Here is a 24738-nt window from a genome sequence, read left to right as displayed (position 1 = left end):
CTAATTTTTTTGTATTTTTGGTAGAGATGGGGTATCACCATGTTGGTCAGGCTAGTCTCGAACTCCCTACCTCAAATGATCTGCCCGCCTCAGCCTCCCAAAGTGCTGGGATTACAGGTGTGAGCCACCATGCCTGGCCTCTATTTCATGTTCTAAATAAGGAGGAAGAACTATCTAATTTTATGACGATGCTAACTAGTAGTTATACTTTTAAAATTGATCTTGAAAGGTCTGTTTCCACTGATGTTTCATCCTGAATCATATCCATTTTCTATTTCCAAAGGCATTGGAATTCCCTGCTACAACTAAATGAGTCAGTTAAGATCAGAAGTTCATATGTCCCAGAGAAACTCAACGAAAGGGCCATAATGCTCCCCAGCCACCAAGTGTTTGTATATGTACAAGTCAAGTGCGTTTCGCATTCTAGAGGCTATCGAGGTCACTGCCAGAGTCGCCCAGACAATGGCTACGTTGTGGTCAGTAAGGACATGCTGTTTACTTGAAGGAGAGTCTTAAGCAGGTGGCAAACATGAGGAGAGAAGGTGGTGGCATTGGACAGATTTCATGTTCCCTGATAGCTATGGCACAGGGCAAAGACTCACTGAGGATCGGAGCTCCGTTTCTGCCATGAACTCGCTGAGCCTGTTTCTCCATCAATACACTGAGATGACTAAGCTCCATCCTTGTTAAAAGCTCCTCTAACTCTGCATAATTATTTTCATTTTAAGAATATTCTTCCCAAATCAGGGCCTGGCTCTTCATTTTCCAGGCAAGGGTTTCATGTTTTGAACTGCACCCTCTGCACTCACCATGCTTATCCTGCCTTTGATCCGTAGAACAGTGGTCAGATGAGGCATCTGTCCTTCCAGCTGCCTGACTGCATGTCTTAAGACTCCCGGAGTCACATCCCAGAACTGATCTGTCAAGGAAATGGCTGCTTCTACCACAACAAGGAGCTGCTCATCAATCACGCAGCTGTCGTTACCATCCCCAGAGTTACACCTACGTTATGACAACCTATACCAGCAAATCGATGCTTCACATCCTGCCTCTTTTCCCATTCACTCAATTCTGATTTTAGTTCCCAAGCAGATGTATCTGATAGGCAGAATCTTAAAATGGATGAAAGCTTACCTGCAAGGAAGTCTTAGCCTTTGTTTTCAGCTTTCCAGTCTCTGCAGAGTAGAAAGGTGGACTAGAAGGAGATGAAATAGATGTTGGGCAAACCAGTTCATAGATAACCTCCACTGTTAGTAATCCCTTCATTTATCTGACTGACATGCAAAACTCTCGTCCCATATTTGTACTTCAATTCCAACTAAGTGGTCCTCCTTTGAGCCTCTTGTCCAGTAGCATGAAGACCCTAAAATGGCCATAGGGCCATACAGTCTTTCTCTTTTTGTTTAGACAAGGCCTCACTCTGTCACCCAGGCTGAAGTGAGGCAATCAGGGCTCACTGCAGCCATGACTTTCTAGGCTCAAGCTTCCCATGTAGCTGGCACTACAGGCATGCACCATCACATCTGGCTGATTTTTCTAGTAGAGACAAGGTCTTGCTATGTTGACCAGGCTTGTCTCGAACTCCTGAGCTCAAGCAATCCTTCTGTCTTGACTTCTCAAAATGCTGGGATTATAGGCATGAGCCACCACACTTGACCATGTGATCACCTTTTTTTTTTTTAATTGAAATAGAGTCTAGCTTTATCACCCAATCTGGGTGATTCTCTCACCTCAGCCTCCTCAATAGCTGGGATTACAGGCATATACCACCATGCCTGGCTAATTTTTGTATTTTGGGTAGAGATGGGGTTTCACCATGTTGGCCAGGCTGTTCTTGAACTCCTGTCTTCAGATGATCCTCCCACCTCAACCTCCCAAAGTCCTGGTATTATAGGCATGAGCCATTGCACCTGGCCCATGTGATCGTCTTTAATGCTTAGTTTAGTTGAACCAATTTTGTGTACCCTGAAGATATTCTTCATGAGTGGGCTGCAGAGGAAACTGTTGGCCCTGACACAATCCAGAAACCAACTTGTTAAATCGAGAATCTGCTGCTGGAGCTGCAGCTCCAGACTCTCACACCCCTCCTACACACTGTACTGGCAAAAACTTCCTCCAGCATTGACTCACTTGGCCATTAAATCAGTTCTGAATTCAAGGCTCATATGAGTATAACTTATTTACAAATCCTGAATCTCATTCAGAAACCTAGCTGCAAAAGAGACCAGGCATGTTGTCTACAAGAAGTCCACTTTAATATAAAGACATATATAGGTTAAAAGTAAAGGGAAGGAGAAAGCTATACCATGCTAACACTAATCAAAAGAAAGCTGGAGTCACTACACTAATTTCTGCAAAGCAGATTTCAGAGTAAGGAAGATTATCAGGAATAAAGAGGGACATTTACACAATGATAAAGGGGTCAATTCTTCGAGAAGACATAACAGTTGTTAATGTGTATGCCCCTAACATCAGAGTGTCAAAATACATGAGGCAAAAACTGAGAGGACTGTCGGAGAAATAGACAAAGCCACTATTATAGACAGAGCCAGCCGGCAGAAAGTCAGTAAGGACATAGTTGTACTGAACAGCACCATCTATCAAATGGATCTAAATGACATTTATAGAATACTTCTCCCAAACAGCAGTAGAATACACACTCTTCTCAAGCTCATGTGGAACACTCACCAAAACAGACCACATTCTGGGCCATAAAACATACCTTAACACATGTAAAAGAATAGAAATCATACAATGTATGCTTTTAGACCACAATGGAATTAAGCAAGAAATCAATAACATAAGATAGCTAGAAAATCTCAGAATAATTGGAGATTAAACAACACACTTCTAAATAACACACAGGTCAAAAGAGAAATCTCAGGAGAAATTTTAAAATATTTTGAATTAAGTGAAAATGCAAATATAACATCAAAATGTGTGGGATGCAGTCGGGCACAGTGGTTCACGCCTGTAATCCCAGCACTTTGGGAGGCCAAGGTGGATGAATCACCTGAGGTCAGGAGTTCAAGACCAGCCTGGCCAACATGGTGAAGCCCTGGCTCCACTAAAAATACAAAAATTAGCTGGATTTGGTGCACATGCCTGTAGTCCCAGCTACTAGGGAGACTGAGGGAATCGCTTGAACCAGGGAGGTGGAGGTAGCAGTGAGCTGAGATCATGCCACTACACTCCAACCCAGGTAACAGAGCAAGACTCCATCTCCCCCTACCAAAAAAAAAAAAAATTATTGGATGCAGTGAAAACAGTGTTTAAAGGATAATATAGCATTAAACACACACATTAGGAAAAAAAAAAAGACCTAAAAGTAGTAATCTACTCTTTAACCTTAGGAAACAAACCAAAAAAAAAAAAAAAAAAAGAGAGAGAGAAAGAGAGAGAGCAAATTAAGTTCAAAGTAAGTAGAAGAAAAAGAACAAAAATTAGAGTAGAAATCAATGAAATTGAAAATAGGACATCAATAGAGAAAAGCTGATTCTTTGAAAGGATCAACAAAGTTAATAAATCTCTAGCCAGGCAACTAAAAAAAAAGACGAAATACAGAAAAACTAATATTATAAATTAATGAGGGGCCATCACCACTGATTGCATGGACATTAAAGGAACATTATAAACAACTTCATGCTTAGAAATTTGATACCCTAGATGAAATGGACTGATTCCTCGAAAGACACAGGTAGCCAAAACTCACATAAGAAGAAATAGATCATTTGAATAGGCCAACATCTATTAAACAAATTGAATCAATAACTTTCTAAAATAGAAACCACTGGTAACATTCCACCAACATTTAAGAAAAAAATCATCTCCTTCAGAAGGTAGAAGCAGAAGGAATATTCCCTAACTCATTCTATGAGGCCAGTATTATTCTAACACCAAAACTGGACAAAGACATTATAAGAAAGGAAAATTACACACAACCATATCTTATAAACATAAATGCAAAAATCCTCAACAAAATATTAGCAAACTGAATCCGATAATGCATAAAAAGAATTACACACCACAACCAAGTGGGGTTTATTCCACATATACAAGGCTGATACAACATTTTAAAATCAATTAATGCATCCTGTTGCAACAACAGCCTAAAGAAACAAAACAACACAATCATAACAATAGATACAGAAAACGCATTTGACAAAGTCCAACATTTATTCATGATTAAAAACTCCAGCAAACTAGGAAGAAAAAGGAACTTTTATTGAGTTCCAAAGACTGAGCGTAGGATGGAGGCAAGATGGCGGACGAGATGCAGCCAGGAGGAACACCTGCCACTGAGGGAGTGGAACATTGGAAAGTCTGGCACATGTTGAGTAGATCTTTAGAGGGAAGGCATTGAGAGGTACTGCACTGGGACAGGATACTGATGATGCAAGAGGATGTGTATTTTGGGCTGAAGAGGTATATGGAAACCCTTTGTACTCTCAGCCCAATTTTGCTTTGAACCTCACAGCTCTAAAAAGTAAAATCTTTTAAAGGGAGGGAAAAGAGAGAAAAGAAAATGCAGTGTTTAGCCTTTTAGCCTCTGGAATTCAGGGAGAGATACCAGGAGGTTAGAATAAATGTTGACTGAGCCAAGATACAGAAAATGCTTACCCAGATAACTCCTACACTCCCTGCAGACCTCGGGTAAAATATTGTCTCCCTAGAGAAACTTCCCTGACCCCAATACTACATGTATTGGCCAAGGTTCAGTGAGGGAAGCAGAAACATTATGGCATAAAGAATAAGAGATTCTTTATGGGAAATAGGCCTCCTGTAATTTTTGCTAGGGAAGCAAAAGTCTAAAAGAGAGAGTGAGACAACCAAAGAAGCATCACTGCTAGTCCCAAAGTACTGGGTAGGTGGACAAACTGGATCTGCAGGGAAATCTGAGAAACTATCTCCAACTTCCCGGGTTAGATGGGCAAATGAGCACTTCTGGAAAAGTCTACTGTAAGGCCGGTTGCCTTGCCGGGAGTCAAACAGACACATTAATCACTCTCCATGCCTGATAACTGCGTCATCACCCGAGCTCATTATCTGGCTTCCCCACAAAGCTTCCCCGCACCCACCTCTGCATGCCATGCCCAAGCCCACACTCAGTACTAAATTATGCATCCAACCTCCAGCCCGCTGTTGAAAAACCCTGCAGTTAAATTTTTTTTAAAGAAGCCCCACCATTCCCTGCCCAGCAACACCCTGCCCTGTACGCCCCTGGCAGGCCCGTGTACCCAAGATCCTGCCCGCCTACCAATGGCAGCTAGTTTCATGTACTTCCTACTTTAACTCCATGTACTTCCTGCTCCTCAACAGCCAATAGAAATGCCTTCTCTTTGTTTCCCCAGTAGTCAATCAAGGCCCACTTACCCAAGGTCCTGCCTACCAATGGCAGCTAGTCTCATGTACTTCCTACTTTAACTCCATGTACTTTCTGCTCCTCAACAGCCAGTAGAAATGCCTTCCCTTTGTTTCCCCAGTAGTCAATCAAGGCCCACTTACCCAAAGTCCCGCCCACCTACCAATGGCAGCTAGTTTCATGTACTTCCTACTTTAACTCCATGTACTTCCTACTCCTCAACAGCCAATAGAAATGCCTTCTCAGGGGACCGACTCAAGATGGCACGGTGAGAACAACCCAGGATTGAAGCTCTCGGTGAACGTGTGGAGGGTGAGTCAGGGCCGCATTTCCAGACAGATCTTTGTTGCCCACAGAACGGGGAAATTCCCAGGTATAGGAGAGACGTGGGATGCCAGCACAGCAGTTTTGGCTGGTGCAGCTGGGGCAGCCGGCGCCACAGCGCAGCAGCACTCCACAGCGCTCCGCACAAAGCACACTGGTCCAGGTGCCCTGTTGAACCGGCAATCTGAGACTTGGGAGGGCAGATTGGCATATCCATCTGATTGAACGGGACTTGGACAGTGAGCCAGGCCAGGAGATTCCAGGGAAATGGCGTTTGGGCCAGCGCAGTGGGACAAACAAAACAGCGATTCCAAACGCTCCGGGTGGAGAGTTTCACTGCGGGCACAGCTGAACCCAGGACGGTGCAGCTCAGTGGGGGAGGGGCATCCGCCATTACCGAGGCAATCTGCCCCTACTGAGGTACACTCCCATGGCTGACACAGCCTGCCGTTGCCGAGGCAACCTGCCAAAACAGAGAGACTCCGCCGCAGGGCGTAGCCCATGGCAGCAGAGCAGAGACCACAGCAGCAGGGCAGGGCCTGCAGCAACAGGGCGAACCTCACACCAGCAGGGTGGAGCCTCGGCAGACAAATAGTGACTAGACTGCCTCCTAGCTGGGCAGGACAGTGCAACGGACACTCATAAAGAAAGCCCCAACCCCCCAAGACAGAGCATCTGAGAAAAAAAGGGTTTTTTTAAATGAGTTCTGCTGCAGCAGAATTAAACGTAACAGCCTAACAGCCCTGAATGAACAACAGAGCTCACAGCTCAGCACTTGAGCTCCTATAAAGTACAGACTGTCTCCTCAAGCAGCTCCCTGACCCCTGTATATCCAAAAGACTAACATTTTGTGGGCATCATTCTGGGACAAAGATAGCAGAAAAAGAAACTGGTAGCATCCCTCACTGTTCCGCAGCTGCTATAGGTGCACCCCAGACAAGCAGGGCCTGGAGTGGACCTCAGCAGTCATACAGTGGAGGGGCTAGACTGGTAGAAGGAAAACCAAGTAACAGAAATACTTCATCATCAACAATCTGGGCGTCCACTCAGAGACCCAATTGAAAAGTCAGCAACTACTCAGACGACAGGTGGATAAATCCACAAAGATGGGAAGAAACCAGCGCAAAAAGGAGGAAAACACCCGAAACCAGAACGCCTCACCTCCTACAAAGGATCAAAACTCCTCACCAGCAAGGGAACAAAGCTGGACAGAGAATGACTGTGACGAAATGACAGAATTAGACTTCAGAAGGTGGGTAATGAGAAACGTTTGTGAGCTAAAAGAACATGTTTTAAATCAATGCAAAGAAACTAACAACCTTGAAAAAAGATTCGAGGAAATGATAACAAGAATGGACAACTTAGAGAGGAATATGAATGAATTGAAGGAGCTGAAAAACACAACACGAGAACTTCGCAAAGCATGCACAAGTTTCAACAGCCGAATTGACCAAGCAGAAGAAAGAATATCAGAAGTCAAAGATCAACTCAATGAAATAAAACAAGAAACCAAGATTAGAGAAAAAAGCACAAAAAGGAATAAACAAAGTCTCCAAGAAATGTGGGACTATGTGAAAAGACCTAACCTACATTTGATAGGTGTACCAGAATGTGACGAAGAGAGTGAATCCAAACTGGAAAATACTCTTCAGGATATTATCCAGGAAAATTTCCCCCACCTAGCAAGGCAGGCCAACACTCAAATGCAGGAAATACAGAGAACACCACAAAGATATTCCACAAGAAGAGCAACCCCAAGGCACATAATCGTCAGATTCACCAGGGTTGAAATAAAGGAGAAAATACTAAGGGCAGCCAGAGAGAAAGGTCGGGTCACCCACAAAGGGAAGCCCATCAGACTCACAGCAGATCTCTCGGCAGAAACTCTACAAGCCAGAAGAGAGTGGCGGCCAATATTCAACATCCTTAAAGAAAAGAAATTTCAACCCAGAATTTCATATCCAGCCAAACACCTTCATAAGTGAAGGAAAAATAAAATCCTTTGCAAACAAGCAAGTACTCAGAGATTTTGTCACCACCAGGCCTGCTTTACAAGACCTCCTGAAAGAGGCACTACACATAGAAAGGAACAACCAGTAGCAGCCATTCCAAAATCACACTAAATGCTAAAGAGCATCAACATAATGAAGAATCTACATCAACTAACGGGCGAAACAGCCAGCCAGCATCAAAATGGCAGTATCAAATTCACACATAACAATATTAACCCTAAATGTAAATGGACTAAATGCACCAATCAAAAGACACAGACTGGCAAATTGGATAAAAATCCAAAACCCATCAGTGTGCTGTATCCAGGAAACCCATCTCACATGCAAAGATACACAAAGGCTCAAAATAAAGGGATGGAGGAAGATTTACCAAGCAAATGGAGAGCAAAAAAAGCAGGAGTTGCAATTCTCATCTCTGATAAAAGAGACTTTAAAGCAACAAAGATCAAAAGAGACAAAGAAGGTCATTACATAATGGTAAAAGGATTGATACAACAAGAAGAGCTAACGATCCTAAACATATATGGACCCAATACAGGAGCACCCAGATATATAAGGCAAGTTCTTAATGACTTACAAAGAGACTTAGACTCCCACACAATAATAATGGGAGACTTTAACACTCCACTGTCAATATTAGACAGATCAACCAGACAGAAAATCAACAAGGATATCCAGGGCTTGAACTCAGACCTGGAACAAGCAAACCTGATAGACATTTACAGAACTCTCTACCCCAAATCCACAGAATATACATTCTTCTCAGCACCACATCACACCTACTCTAAAATTGACCACATAATTGGAAGTAAGGCACTCCTCAGCAAATGCAAAACAACTGAAATCATAACAAACAGTCTCTCAGACCATAATGCAATCAAGTTAGAACTCAGAATTCAGAAACAAACCCAGAACCACACAGCTTCATGGAAACTGAACAACTGGCTCTTGAATGTTGACCGGATAAACAATGAAATGAAGGCAGAAATAAAGAAGTTCTTCGAAACCAATGAGAACGAAGACATAACATGCCAGAATATCTGGGACACATTTAAAGCAGTCTCTAGAGGAAAACATATAGCAATAAGTGCCCATATGAGGAGAATGGAGAGATCCAAAATTGACACCCTATTGTCAAAATTGAAAGAGCTAGAGGAGCAAGACCAAAAAAACTCAAAACCTAGCAGAATACAAGAAATAACTAAGATCAGAGCTGAACTGAAGGAGATAGAGACACGAAAAACACTTCAAAAAAATCAATAAATCCAAGAGCTGGTTTTTTGAAAAGATCAACAAAATAGACAGACAACTAGCCAGATTGATTAAAAAGAAAAGAGAGAACAACCAAATAGATGCAATAAAAAATGATAAAGGGGAAAATCACCACAGATTTCACAGAAATACAAACCATCATCAGAGAATATTACAAACAACTCTATGCACATAAACTAGTAAACCTGGAAAAATGGATAAATTCCTGGACTCCTGTGTCCTCCCAAGCCTAAACCAGGAGGAAGCTGAAACTATGAATAGACCAATAACAAGGTCAGAAGTCGAGGCAGCAATTAAGAGCCTACCACACAAAAAAAGCCCAGGTCCAGATGGGTTCACAGCCGAATTCTACCAGACACACAAAGAGGAGCTGGTACCATTCCTTCTGAAACTATTCCAAATAATCCAAAAAGAGGGAATCCTTCCCAAATCATTTTATGAGACCAACATCATCCTGATACCAAAACCCGGCAGAGACCCAACAAGAAAAGAGAACTTCAGGCCAATATCCATGATGAACATAGATGCAAAAATCTTCAATAAAATATTGGCAAGCCGATTGCAACAGCAAATCAAAAAACTTATCCATTATGATCAAGTAGGATTCATCCCGGGGATGCAAGGCTGGTTCAACATACACAAGTCTATAAATGTAATTCACCACATAAACAGAACCAAAAACAAAAACCACATGATTATCTCAATTGACGCAGAGAAGGCATTTGACAAAATTCAACAGCCCTTTATGCTAAAAACCCTCAATAAACTTGGTATCGATGGAACGTATCTCAAAGTAATAAAAGCTATTTACGACAAACCAACAGCCAATATCATACTGAATGGGCAAAAACTGGAAGCATTCCCTTTGAAATCTGGCACTAGACAAGGATGCCCTCTTTCACCACTCCTATTCAATATAGTACTGGAAGTTCTAGCCAGATCAATCAGGCAAGAAAAAGAAATAAAGGGTATTCAAATAGGAAAGGTGGAAGCCAAATTGTCTCTATTTGCAGACTACATGATAATATACCTAGAAGACCCCATCGCCTCAGCCCAAAAGCTCCTGAAACTGATAAGCAACTTCAGCAAAGTCTCAGGATATAAAATCAATGTGCAAAAATCACAAGCATTCCTATACACCACTAACAGACTTAAAGAAAGCCAAATCAAGAACAAACTGCCATTCACAATTGCTACAAAAAGAATAAAATACTTAGGAATACAACTCACAAGGAATGTAAGGGACCTCTTCAAGGAATACTACAAACCACTGCTCAACGAAATAAGAGAGGACACAAACAGATGGAGAAACATTCCATGTTCATGGTTAGGAAGAATTAATATCGTGAAAATGGCTATACTGCCCAAAGTAATTTACAGAATCAATGCTATCCCCATCAAGCTACCACTGACTTTCTTCACAGAATTGGAAAAAAACACCATGAACTTCATATGGAACCAAAAGAGAGCCCGTATAGCCAAGTCAATTCTAAGCAAACAGAACACAGCGGGGGGCATCACACTACCGGATTTCAAACTATACTACAAGGCTACAGTAATCAAAACAGCATGGTACTGGTACCAAAACAGACATATAGACCAATGGAACAAAACAGAGGCATCGGAGGCAACACAACATATCTACAACCATACAATCTTTGATAAACCTGACAAAAACAAGCAATGGGGAAAGGATTCCCTGTTTAATAAGTGGTGTTGGGAAAACTGGCTAGCCATGTGCAGAAAGCAGAAACTGGACCCCTTCCTGACACCTTACACTGAAATTAACTCCAGATGGATTAAAGACTTAAACATAAGACCTGGCACCATAAAAACCCTAGAAGAAAATCTAGGCAAAACCATCCAGGACATAGGAGTAGGCAAGGACTTCATGAACAAAACAACAAAAGCATTGGCAACAAAAGCCAAAATAGACAAATGGGACCTAATCAAACTCCACAGCTTCTGCATGGCAAAAGAAATAGTCACTAGAGTGAATCGGCAACCAACAGAAGGGGAAAAAATTTTTGCAGTTTACCCATCTGACAAAGGGCTGATATCCAGAATTTACAAAGAACTCAAACAGATTTACAGGAAAAAAACAAACAAGCCCATTCAAAAATGGGCAAAGGATATGAACAGACACTTTACAAAAGAAGACATATATGAGGCCAACAAACATATGAGAAAATGCTCATCATCACTGGTCATTAGAGAGATGCAAATCAAAACCACATTGAGATACCATCTCACGCCAGTTAGAATGGTGATCATTAAAAAATCTGGAGACAACAGATGCTGGAGAGGATATGGAGAAAAAGGAACACTTTTACACTGTTGGTGGGAGTGTAAATTAGTTCAACCATTGTGGAAGACAGTGTGGCGATTCCTCAAGGCCTTAGAAATAGAAATTCCATTTGACCCAGCAATCCCATTACTGGGTATATATCCAAAGGACTATAAATCGTTCTACTATAAGGACACATGCACACGAATGTTCATTCCAGCACTGTTTACAATAGCAAAGACCTGGAACCAACCCAAATGCCCATCGATGATAGACTGGATTGGGGAAATGTGGCACATATACACCGTGGAATATTATGCAGCAATCAGAAATGATGAGTTCGTGTTGTTTGTAGGGACATGGATGAATCTGGAGAACATCATTCACAGCAAACTGACACAAGAACAGAAAATGAAATACCGCATATTCTCACTCATAGGTGGGTGATGAAAAATGAGAACACATGGACACAGGGAGGGGAGTAGTAAACACTGGGGTCTATTGGGGGGAAAAGGGGAGGGCCGGCGGGGGGGGTGAGCTGGGGAGGGATAGCCTGGGGAGAAATGTCAAATGTGGGTGAAGGGGAGAAAGGAAGCAAAACACACTGCCATGTGTGTACCTATGCAACTATCTTGCATGTTCTGCACATGTACCCCAAAACCTAAAATGCAATAAAAAATTTTTTAAAAAGAACTTCTTCATTAAGCCATTTTTGCACATTAAAAAAAGGAAAGAAATGCCTTCTCTTTGTTTCCCCAGTAACCAATCAATTGCCTGCACTCCTCATAAAACCCCACACCCTGAACAGCCGGGTGCCACTACTCTGGCCCCCTCTTGGACCACTGAAGGTTGCCCAGGAGCTGAATAAATTGGCTTCTCACTTTTTTATACCTGCCTCAGTTTCCTCATTTTACCTTGCCAATAAATCTTACATCTACTAGAAGCGGTTATCCCAGTGAAGCTACCAGCTCTATGGTACTGCAGCAAACATCAGGTGGTGGCCGGAGCTGCAGTCAGTCATCAATACCAGCAGACAGTAACCCCTATTCTAAATTTTGATGCCTTATAGTATTTGACAGGGATATGTATAAAATTTCTTGATTAATATTTACAAACAAAAAATACATGCTGGAAATTCTTAAGATATTTCTAATATTATACTTTACCAATAATTTTAAAGCTAGCTTATTTATTAAAGATATTTACTGGCCGGTGTGGTGTAATCCCACACTTTAGGAGGCCAAGGCGGGCTAATCACAAGGTCAAGAGATTGAGACCATCCTGGCCAACATGGTGAAACCTCGTCTCTACTAAAAATACAAAAGTTAGCTGGGCGTGACAGTGTGTGCCTGTGGTCCCAACTACTTGGGAGGCTGAGGCAGGAGACTTGCTTGAACCAGGGAGGCAGAGGTTGCAGTGAGCTGAGATCATACCACTGCACTCCAGCCTGGTGATAGAACGAGACTCCTTCTCAAAAAAAAAAAAAGATTTTACTTAAGTTACGTAAACTTGAAAAAGCATTTGACTACTCTTTTCTTTTTTCCTGATAAAGTATTTAATTCAAGAGCTTTTATTTTCTTAAGCCAGTTAATTAGAGCTCTTTTATATATTTTCAGTAGTGAAACATTGTACACAACACATAAATACCTAGATGTATTAGGTATGTCAATAGAAGTATATCTTTTAGATTCATAAAACTTCTGTTTTCCTCTCTTAGACTTTAAAATTCTTGAAAAACTATTTCAATAGGTAATCTGTATCAATGATTGATAACCCTAGGCAGTTATCAGCTAAGTAGCCTTAAATTTACATATTAAAAACAACTCAGGTGAAAATAAAATAGCAAAATTTACATCATAAGGTATAGAGAGAAAAAGTCTGGTGTACTAGAAGGAAATTAAAATTGATTGAATTGCCAATTAAACATAAAATTATAGAAATTATAAAGGCCTTTTAAATATATACATATGCACACACACACACAGATCCTACACACACACACAAACAGATCCTACACACACACACAGATCCTACACACACACACACACACAGATCCTACACACACACGCAGATCCTACACACACACATCCTACACACACACACACACAGATCCTACACACACACACATATCCTACACACACACACACAGATCCTACACACACACACAGATCCTACACACACACAGATCCTACACACACACACACACATATCCTACACACACACACATATCCTACACACACACACACAGATCCTACACACACACACAGATCCTACACACACACAGATCCTACACACACACACACACAGATCCTACACACACACAGATCCTACACACACACAGATCCTACACACACACACACACAGATCCTACACACACACACACAGATCCTACACACACACACACACAGATCCTACACACACACACACACAGATCCTATACACACACACAGATCCTACACACACACACACACACACAGATCCTACACACACACACACACAGATCCTACACACACACACACACACACCAAGTCAGGTAGAGTTGGTCAAATCTGGCTGGTGAAAGACCAGAACAAACAACAACAAAAAGCCAACAATATGATCACTGAGAACTCTAATGGTGAAAAGAAATTAAGACCAGCTGGTTGTTATTCTTTAGTCAAGACAAAACCCAAATTCAGCTACTTAGCTAGGGATGGGTCTCAGACTGAAGACTGTCCTCTACCATCCTAGAAGCAAGAAGAAAACTCAAACTCATCTTCCCTGCTGGGAGTGAGTTCAAACTCCATAAAGGAGTTACCTGTCTTCCAACATCATGGAAACAGGAAATCTTGCTTTCCTTATTGGAAGCAAGTAACACCCAAAAAATGGGGATTGGGGGATGAGTTGCACAGCAAAATAAATTTTAGATCTCGACCAAATTTTGGGAGATCAGGGACTCTCTGGAGGGGGTGCTCCCAGACCTCAGCAAACTGTCCTATTGGTTTGAGCCACAAAGTTAGCTTATGCTGGTACCAAGTACCTGTAGGAGGTTTGTCAAAGGTCAGAGGTACCTCCATTCAGAATCCCTTTGTGGTTGTCAAAATGTGAATGCTGAATATCTGAGACAGGTCTCAGTTGATTTAGAAAGTTTATTTTGCCAGGGTTGAGGACACATACTGATTACCCAGCCTCATGAGGTACTGATGATATGTGTCCAAGGCAGTCAGAGCACAGTTTGTTTTTATACATTTTAGGGAGACATGAGACATCAATCAAAATATGTAAGATGAACATTGGTTTGGTCCAAAACCAATGACAACTTGAAGTGGGGAGGGAGTTTCCAGATCCTGGGTAGATAAGAGACAAATAGTCACATTCCTTTGAGTTTCTGATTAGCCCCTCCAAAGGATGAATCAGATATGTATTTATCTCAGTGATCAGAGGGGTGACTTTGAATGGGAGACATGTTTGCCTTGAGCAGTTCCCAGCTTAACTTTTCCCTTTAGCTTAGTGATTTGGGGTCCCTAAGATTTATTTTCTTTTTACAGAATAATTGTTGATGTCTTTGATTGGAATTGGAGGTAACAGTATGAATTTATCATGCAAGTAAATGAGTGAATGTGTGAGTGTGTGTGTATGTGTGTATTTGCCAGCTTTGAAGAAGTGATATCCCACTAACAATGAGCACTCTAGTTCCCAGATATTTGTTTCTAAGTGCCATTCTGAAAAAAAGAAAAAGAAAAGAACCATGATATCTCAGAAAAAAAAAATGGCTAATTCCAGGACTTTGGAAGACACATGATAAGTTTGGAGCATTTTGTGGTGTCAGAAAGTAGAATATGCTAAAACAAAACAAAAACAAAATGATGGGGAGATGCACATAAGTAAGACGGCTGAATAAGACTCTCCATTGCTTATGCCTTTGCAGAAACAGCATCTGAACAACTATCCATGTACAAAAATACCTTCACAAAAGTTAAGGAAACCAGGTGAACGATTACAGCACCTGGATATAGCAAAGGACATATAGTATAGCTTTATTATAGAATATACTATGGCTATACTATAGCAAAGGGTATAGTAAAGCAAAACAAACTTTCTAAATAACAAAGGACACATTGATGAGAGTAGGAAGGACAGTTTTTTGTTTGTGTGTTTGTTAGTTTGTTTCTTTGTTTAATGATGTTGTTGTCTATTTTGAACAAAATCATTAAGGGTGGAAAATTTTGAACACAAGAGTAGAAAAAAGACTCAGGATTCCACCAAGATGGCCAAATAGGAACAGCTCTGGAGCATAGCTCCCAATGAGAGAGATACAGAAGGGGAGTGATCCCCACACTTCCATCCAAGGTATCAGGTTCATGTCAATGGGACTGGTTGGACAGTGGGTGTAGCCCAACGAGGGAAAACTGTGGCAGGGCAGGGCACTGCCTCACCCAGGAAGTGCAACTGACCAGAGGATTGGGGACTTCCCCCACAGCACTCTGGTTGAGATACTGTACTTCTCCATGCCCTCTGTAATCCACAGACCAGGAGATCCCTGCCAGGCTGAAAAGAGCTGCAAGTTACCAACACAGATCTGAGTGGGAGCTCTGGCAGATGCCATGGGTTGTTAGCACAGATCTAGGTGAACATTTTTTTTTATTGCATTTTAGGTTTTGGGGTACATGTGCAGAACATGAAAGATAGTTGCATAGGTACACACATGGCAGTGTGTTTTGCTGCCTTCCTCCCCTTCACCCACATTTGGCATTTCTCCCCAGGCTATCCCTCCCCAGCTCCCCACCCCACTGTCCCTTCCCTATTCCCCCCAATAGACCCCAGTGTGTAGTAGTACTACCTTCCCTGTGTCCATGTGTCCTCATTTTTCATCACCTGCCTATGAGTGAGAATATGCGGTATTTCATTTTCTGTTCTTGTGTCAGTTTGCTGAGAATGATGTTCTCCAGATTCATCCATGTCCCTACAAATGACACGAACTCATCATTTTTTATTGCTGCATAATATTCCACGCTGTATATGTGCCACATTTTCCCAATCCAGTCTATCATCGATGGGCATTTGGGTTGGTTCCAGGTCTTTGCTATTGTAAACAGTGCTGCAATGAACATTTGTGTGCATGTGTCCTTATAGTAGAACGATTTATAGTCCTTTGGACATATACCCAGTAATGGGATTGCTGGGTCAAATGGAATTTCTATTTCTAAGGCCTTGAGGAATCGCCACATTTTCTTCCATAATGGAAGAATTAATATCGTGAAAATGGCTATACTGCCCAAAGTAATTTACAGAATCAACACTATCCCCATCAAGCTACCATTGACTTTCTTCACAGAACTAGGTGAACATTTTGACTAGCACCGAGAGCGCCTGTGGGATGAAGCTACCCACTCCACAGAAAGAGGGGGAGCTGAAAGCAGGGAGACAAGTGATACAGTGGGGTGGGTCCCACCCCCAAAGAGACCAGCAAACTGAAGCCCTCTCACTTGAGAGTTTTGCAGCCAACACATCAGTTTGAGCTCAACCTAGGATAATCAAACTTGGTGTGGGGAAGGGCGTCTGTCATTGCTGACATGGGTCTAAACCTAACTGTGTAAACAAAAGCCAGAGGAATCTTACAGAGCAGCTGGACTGAGTCCATGACAGCCCAGCAGCACCTCTGCAGGCAGACAAGGGACAGACTGCCTCCTCACATGGCTCCCTGACTCCTGTATAACCAAAAAGACGTCTCATACAGGAGAGCTCTGGCTGTCACCTGGGAGGTACCTTTCTGGGACAAAGCTACCACAGGAAATATCAGGCAGCAATACTTCCTTATCTGCAACTCCCACGGGTGATTCCCAGGCAAGCAATGTCTAGGGTGGACCTCCAGCAGAGGGACTTGACTGTTAGAAGGAAAACTAAAAAAAAAAAAAAATAGCTTCAACATCAACAGCAAGGACATCCACTCAGAGACCCCATCCAGAATCACCAACTTCAAAGATCAAAGGTAGATAAATCCACAAACATGGGAAGAAACCAGCACAAAAAAGATGAGATAATCAAAGATCAGAATACCTCTCTTCCTCCAAGGGATCACAACTCCTCACCAGCAAGGGAACAAAACAGGATGGAAAATGAGTTTGACAAATTGACAGAAGCAGACTTCAGAAGGTGGGTAATAACAAACTTCTCTGAACTAAAGGAACATTTTCTAACCCAATGCAAAGAAACTAAAACCCTTGAAAAAAGGTTAGATGAAATGCTAACTAGAATAACCAGCTTAGAGAAGAACATAAACAACTTGATGGAGCTGAAAAACACAGCACAAGAACTTCGAGAGGCATACACAAGTTTCAATAGCCGAATCAATCAACCAGAAGAAAGGATATCAGAGATTGAAGATCAATTCAATGAAATAAAACAAGAAGGCAAGATTAGAGAAAAAAGAGTAAAAAGAAATGAACAAAGCCTCCAAGAAATATGGGATCATGTGAAAACACCTAATCTACAGTTGATCAGTGTACCTGAATGTGATGGGGAGAATGAATCCAAGCTGGAAAACATCTTCAGGATATTATCCAGAACTTCCCCAACCTAGCAAGGCAGGCCAACATTCAAATCCAGGAAACACTGAGATTACCACAGAGGTAGTCCTCAAGAAGAGCAAACCCAAGGCACATAATCATCAGATTCACCAGGGTTCAAATGAAGGAAAAAATGCTAAGGGCAGCCAGAGAGAAAGGTCAGGTCACCCTCAAAGGGAAGCCTATCAGACTCACAGCGGATCTCTCAGCAGAAATCCTATAAGCTGGAAGATAATGGGGCCAATATTCAACATCCTTAAAGATCTTTCAACCGAGAATTTCATATCCAACCAAACTAAGCTTCATAAGTGAAAGAGAAATAAAATCCTTTACAGACAAACAATTGCTGAGAGATCTCATCACCCCCAGACCTGCCTTACTAGAGCTTCTGAAGGAAACACTAAATGAGGAAAGGGACAACCAGTACCAGCCACTGCAAAAACATACCAAATGGTAAAGACCAACGATGCAATGAAGAAACTGTGTCAACTAACACACAAAACAAGCCAGTAACAAAATGGCAGGATCATATTCACATATAACAATATTAACATTAAATGTAAACAGCCTAAATGCCCCAATCAAAAGACACAGATTGACAATTTGGATAAAAAGTCAAGACCCATCAGTGAGCTGTATTCAGAAGACCCATCTCACGTACAAAGACATACATAGACTCAAAATAAAGGGGTGGAAGAAGATTTACCAAGCAAATGGAGAGCAAAAAAAAAAAAAAAACAGAGGTTGCAATACTACTCTCTGATAAAATGGACATTAAACCAACAAAGATCAAAGGAGACAAAGAAGGGCATTACATAATGGTAAAAGGATCTATGCAACAAGAAAAGCTAACTATCCTAAATATATATGTACCTAATACAGGAGCACCCAGATACATAAAGTGACTCTTTAATGACCTACAAAGAGACATAGACTCCCACACAATAATAGTGGGAGACATTAACACTCCACTGTCAATATTAGACAGATCAATGAACTAGAAAATCAACAAGGATATCCAGGACTTAAATGCAGAGCTGGACCAAGTGGACCTAATAGAAATCTACAGAACTCTCCACCCCAAATCCACAGAATATACAATCTTCTTAGCATCACATCGCACATACTCTAAAACTGACTACATAATTGGAAGTAAATCACTCCTCAGCAAATGCAAAAGAACAGAGATCATAATAACAGTCTCTCAGACAACAGTGGAATCAAACTAGAATTCAGGATTAAGAAACTCACCCACAACTGCTCAACTACATGGAAACTGAACAACTTCTTCTGAATGATGACTGGATAAACAATAAAATGAAGGCAGAAATAAAGATGTTTTTCAAAACCAACGAGAATGAAGACACAACATATCAGAATCTCTGCGACACATTTAAAGCAGTGTCTAGAGGGAAATTTAGGGCAATAAATGCCCACATGAGAAGCAAGGAAAGATCTAAAATTGACACTCTATTGTCAAAACTGAAAAAGCTAGAGAAGCAAGATCAAAAAAATTCAAAAGTTACCAGAAGACAAGAAATAACTAAGATCAGAGCAGAACTGAAGGAGATAGAGACACAAAAATAAGAATTGAAAAGATGCAATAAAAAATGATAAAGGGGATATCACCACTGATCCCACAAAAAAACAAAGATTACTACAAACAACTCTATGCACATAACCGGCAACCAATACAATGGGAAAAAAATTTGCTATCTAGGCATCTGACAAAGGGTTAATATCCAGAAACTACAAAGAACTAAAGCAGATTTACAATCCCATTCAAAAGTGGGTGAAAGATACAAAAATCAATAAATCCAGGAGCTCAATTTTTGAAAAGATCAACAAAATAGACTGTCAGCCAGACTAATAAAAAATAAAAGAGAGAAGAATTGAAAAGATGTAATAAAAAATGATAAAGGGGATATCACCACCGATCCCACAAAAATACAAACTACCACCAGAGATTACTACAAACAACTCTATGCACATAAACCAGTAAGCCTGGAAGAAATGGATAAATTCCTGGAAACTTACACTCTCCCAATACTAAACCAGGAAGAAGTTGAATCCCTGAACAGACCAATAACAAAGTCTGAAGTTGAGGCAGCAATTAACAGCCTACCAACCTAAAAAATATTCCAGGTCCAGATAGGTTTACAACCGATTCTACCAGACATACAAAGGGGAGCTGGTACCATTCTTTCTGAAACTATTCCAAACAATGCAAAAAGAGGGAGTCCTCCCTAACTCATTTTATGAGACCAACATCATCCTGATACCAAAACCTGGCAGAGACACAACTAAAAAAGAAAACTTCAGGCCAATATCCATGATGAACACTGACGCAAAAATCTTCAACAGAATACTGGCAAATGAGTGCAACAGCACATCAAAAAGCTTATCCATCATGATCAAGTATGCTTCATCCTGGGGATGCAAGGCTGGTTCAACATACACAAATCTATAAACGTGATCCATCACATAAACAGAATCAAAGACAAAAACCACATGATCATCTCAATAGATGCAGAGAAGGCCTCTGACAAAATTCAGCAGCTCTTTATGCTAAAAACTCCCAATAAACTAGGTATCTATCGATGGAACATATCTCAAAATAATAAAAGCTATTTATGACAAACCCACAGCCAATATCATACTGAATGGGCAAAAACTGGAAGCATTCCCTTTGAAAACTGGCACTAGACAAGGATGCCCTCTCTCACCATTCCTATTCAATATAGTATTGGTAGTTCTAGCCAGAACAATCAGGCAAGAAAAAGAAAGAAAGGGTATTCAATTAGGAAAAGAGAAAGTCAAATTGTCTCTCTTTGCAGACAACATGATTGTATATTTAGAAGACCCCATTGTCTCAGCCCAAAATTTCCTTAAGCAGATAAGCAACTTTGGCAAAGTCTCAGGATACAAAATCAGTGTGTGGAAATCACAAGTATTCCTATACACCAATAACAGTCTAAAAGAGAGCCAAATCATGTGTGAACTCCCATTCACAATCGCTACAAAGAGAATAAAATACCTAGGAATACAACTAACAAAGGACGTGAAGGACCTCTTCAAGGAGAACTACAAACCATTGCTCAAGGAAATAAGAGAAGACACAAACAGATGGGAAAACATTCCATGCTCCTGGTTAGGAATAATTGATATCATGAAAATGGTCATACTGCCCAAAGTAATTTATAGATTCAATGCGATCTCCGTCAAGCTACCATTGACCTTCTTCACGGAACTGGAAAAAAACACTTTAAACTTCATATGGAACCAAAAGAGAGCCCGCATAGCCAAGACAATTCTAAGCAAAAAGAACAAAGCTGGAGGCATCACACTACCTGACTTCAAACTATACTACAAGGCTATAGTAATCAAAACAGTATGGCACTGGTACCAAAACAGAGATATAGACCAATGGATTAGAACAGAAGTCTTAGAGGCAACGCCACACATCTCCAACCATCTGATCTTTGACAAACCTGACAAAAACAAGCAATAGGGAAAGGATTCCCTGTTTAATAAATGGTGTTGGGAGAACTGGCAGGCCATGGGCAAAAAGCTGAAACTGGACCCCTTCCTTACGCTTTACACTAAAATTAACTCCAAATGGACTAAAGATTTAAACATAAGACCTAACACCATAAAGATTTAAACATAAGACCTAACACAAAAGAAAACCTAGGCAAAACCATTCAGGACATAGGCATAGGCATAGGCATAGGCATAGGCATAGGCAAGGACTTCATGGCTAAAACACCAAAAGCAATGACAACAAAAGCCAAAATAGACAAATGGGATCTAATTAAACTTAAGAGTTTCTGCACAGCAAAAGAAACAATCATCAGAGTGAACCGGCAACCAATACAATAGGAAAAAATATTTGCTATCTAGGCATCTAACAAAGGGCTCATATCCAGAGTCTACAAAAAACTAAAGCAGATTTACCAACCCATTCAAAAGTGAGTGCAAGATACAAACAGACAACTTTTAAAAGAGGACAATTATGAGGCCAACAAACATATGAAAAAATGCTCATCATCATTGGTTATTAGAGAAATGCTAATCAAAACCACATTGAGATACTATCTCATGCCAGTTAGAAGGGCAATCATTAAAAAATCTGGTGATAACAGATGCTGGAGAGGATGTGGAGAAATACGAACACTTTTACACTGTGGGTAGGAGTGCAAATTAGTTCAACCACTGTGGAAGACAGTGTGGTGATTCCTCAAGGATCTAGAAATAGAAATTCCATTTGACCCAGCAATGCCATTAGTGGATATATACTCAAAGGATTATAAATCAATCTATTATAAAGACACATGCACACGTATGTCCGTTGTGGCACTGTTTACGATAGCAAAGACCTGGAACCAACCCAAATGCCCATCGATGATAGACTGGACAAAGAAAATGTGGCACATATCCACCATGGAATACTATGCAGCCATAAAAAAAGATGAGTTCATGTTCTTTGGAGAGGCATGGTTGAATCTGGAAACCATTCTCAGCAAACTGACTCAAGAACAGGAAACCAAACACCGCATGTTCTCACTCAATGGTAGGTGTTGAACAATGAGAACACATGGGCACAGGGAGGGGAATATCACACACTGGGGTCTGTTGCAGGGTGGGAGGCTAGGGGAGGGACAGTGTGGGGTGGGGAGGTTGGAGAGAGATAACATTGGGAGAAATGCCTGATGTAGGTGACGGGAGGATGGAGACAGCAAACCACCGTGGTATGTGTGTACCTACGCAACAATCCTGCAAGATTTGCATATGTACCCCAGAACTTGAAGTGCAATTAAAAAAAAACAAGAAAAAGAAAGAAAGAAAGAAAAAAGACTCAAAACAAAACCCATTCCAGTCCATTGTGGTTCTTTGTGAGCAGAGTATGATAGTGAGAATGCCGTCCACAATATCTAATTTATAAATTTTATGTTATGGCCCACAAGGTTAAATGAGAGAGATATTACAGATGGTTATATTATATACCTAAGTTTAAGAAACCTGGCCAAGCTAATACTTAAGGTCTATCTTTTTTGTGACCTGATTAAAAGCCTGCAAATCTTGAATTACCTAAAAACTATACAGAATGGAATATACACAGTGAGTATGTAAAGTTTTTATAACACATGGAACAAATGAATGGCTTCTCTCTCTCTCCCCCTTCCCCCAACTTTCTCAAAGGATATTTCCTTTTGTTTACAACAAAAGCAGAGCTTGCGGGATCAGACTAAGTACATTGCAATAAGGAGATTTGGTGTGACTTCCAATAATTCTTTGCAACAATGTAGAGCTGAATCGTAGAACTAGTTCTCCAAGTGTAATTCTTGTCTGTTTGGTCCTTGTTTTGTCCTCTTTGAACATTACTGTGCCAGATATAACATTGCTTGAAGGAACCCTGGGGAAACAAGTTTACTGACACCTTATATTGCCCAGAGGCCAGAATCAATGATACTGCCCTCCAAAAGACATTAGTGTCCCTGCTTTGGCCATAATTGACCTTCACGATATGATAAACAATTTCATTGAGGAATTTCTCAGAGAAGCCCTTTCCTCTGGAGCAAAATCACAGCTACAGCTCAGCCCCCCGGTCACAAGATGCTAGGGGATGCCACAGTCACAGATTCCTGCTTGATGGGCAGCTTACATCCACAGACAGTAAACCTGTAACTCAAGACTCAGGTGCCACAATAGGTTCACAAGACCCTACCTGAGCTTAGGAACCTAGTCCCACAGGCTCGCCAAGCACCTACACCTGGAACCCAGCACCACTGCAGCTGGGTGTAGACAATGTCAGATCTGATGCCAAGAGGAATACCCTTGGCCGGGCGTGGTGGCTCAAGCCTGTAATCCCAGCACTTTGGGAGGCCGAGCCAGGTGGATCACGAGGTCAAGAGATCGAGACCATCCTGATCAACATGGTGAAACCCCATGTCTACTAAAAATACAAAAAATTAGCTGAGCATGGTAGTGCACACCTGTAATCCCAGCTACTCAGGAGGCTGAGGCAGGAGAATTGCTTGAACCCAAGAGGCGGAGGTAGCGGCGAGCCGAGATCGCGCCATTGCACTCCAGCCTGGGTAACAAGAGCAAAACTCTGTCTCAAAAAAAAAAAAAGAGGAATACCCTCAGCTGTTTCCCCATTGTGAGGAAAATGAAAATAGGAGGACCCAAAAGCCCTTGACACTGAGGACATCAATGACTACACGGCTGCTGTTACTGCCAAAGCTTCCACAGCCTAGGACACTTAGTTGACCACTATTATTACTGATATATATATATATATATATATATATATATATATATATATATATATATTTTTTTTTGAGACAGGGTCTCACTCTGTAACCCATGCCAGGGTGCAGTGTCCAATCATAGTACTGCAACTTCAAACTCCTGGGCACAAGTGATCCTCCTCCCTCAGCCTCCTGAATATCAGGGACTATAAGCATTTACCACCATGCCCAGTTAATCTATTTCTTGTAGAGATGGGGTCTTGTTATGTTGTTGTCTCAAACTCCTGGGCTCAAGCAATCCTCCTGCCTTGCCCTCTCAAAGTGCTGGGATTACAGAAGGATTTAACCTTACCTAGAGCTGAAACAAATTTAGAGAGCAGGGCAAAATATAAAAGTAGGAGAAGCAGCAGGAAGAGTCCTGTGGACACTCCTGGTCCCCAGGAAAGTCATTTCTGACTTTGTCTCACAGGGGTCCTTGGGGAGGGCTGCCAGTGTTATTGGGGAAAGACCACAAGGAGAAGGAAACTTCCAGTTAAACTTTGTAATAATTTTGACTGGCTGTGAACTTTTCTGGCAAGAATGGTTTCTTGGGGGGTGCGGTGGGGGGAGCAGAGAACAGGAATTGCAGGTATGAGCACAGCATACACAGCAAGCAAGAAGGGGCAAGGCCTAAAAGCCCTGC

At 41.3% G+C, this 24738-nt stretch overlaps 1 protein-coding gene across 18 annotated transcripts in view; it reads right to left on the bottom strand.

Moving 5' to 3' along the window:
• Positions 1 to 24738, bottom strand: part of PLA2G5 (phospholipase A2 group V) — a 63347-nt gene that overhangs the window by 29225 nt on the left and 9384 nt on the right. For 9 of the 18 annotated variants that reach the window (XM_078332984.1, XM_078332995.1, XM_078332991.1 and 6 more), the window contains exon 2: positions 1135 to 1195. The exons of 8 other annotated variants lie outside the window; for them this stretch is intronic. The gene's annotated coding sequence lies outside the window, so the exon portion shown is untranslated. Of the gene's footprint in view, positions 1 to 1134; positions 23219 to 24738 lie in introns of all 18 variants that reach the window. One more of the 18 variants, XM_078332988.1, reaches the window with a different exon arrangement.

This window comes from Callithrix jacchus, chromosome 7 (genome assembly GCF_049354715.1).
Source record: "Callithrix jacchus isolate 240 chromosome 7, calJac240_pri, whole genome shotgun sequence".
NCBI lineage: Eukaryota > Metazoa > Chordata > Mammalia > Primates > Cebidae > Callithrix > Callithrix jacchus.
Note: the sequence above shows the minus strand (reverse complement) of the source record. Positions and strands in the feature narration are given on the sequence as shown.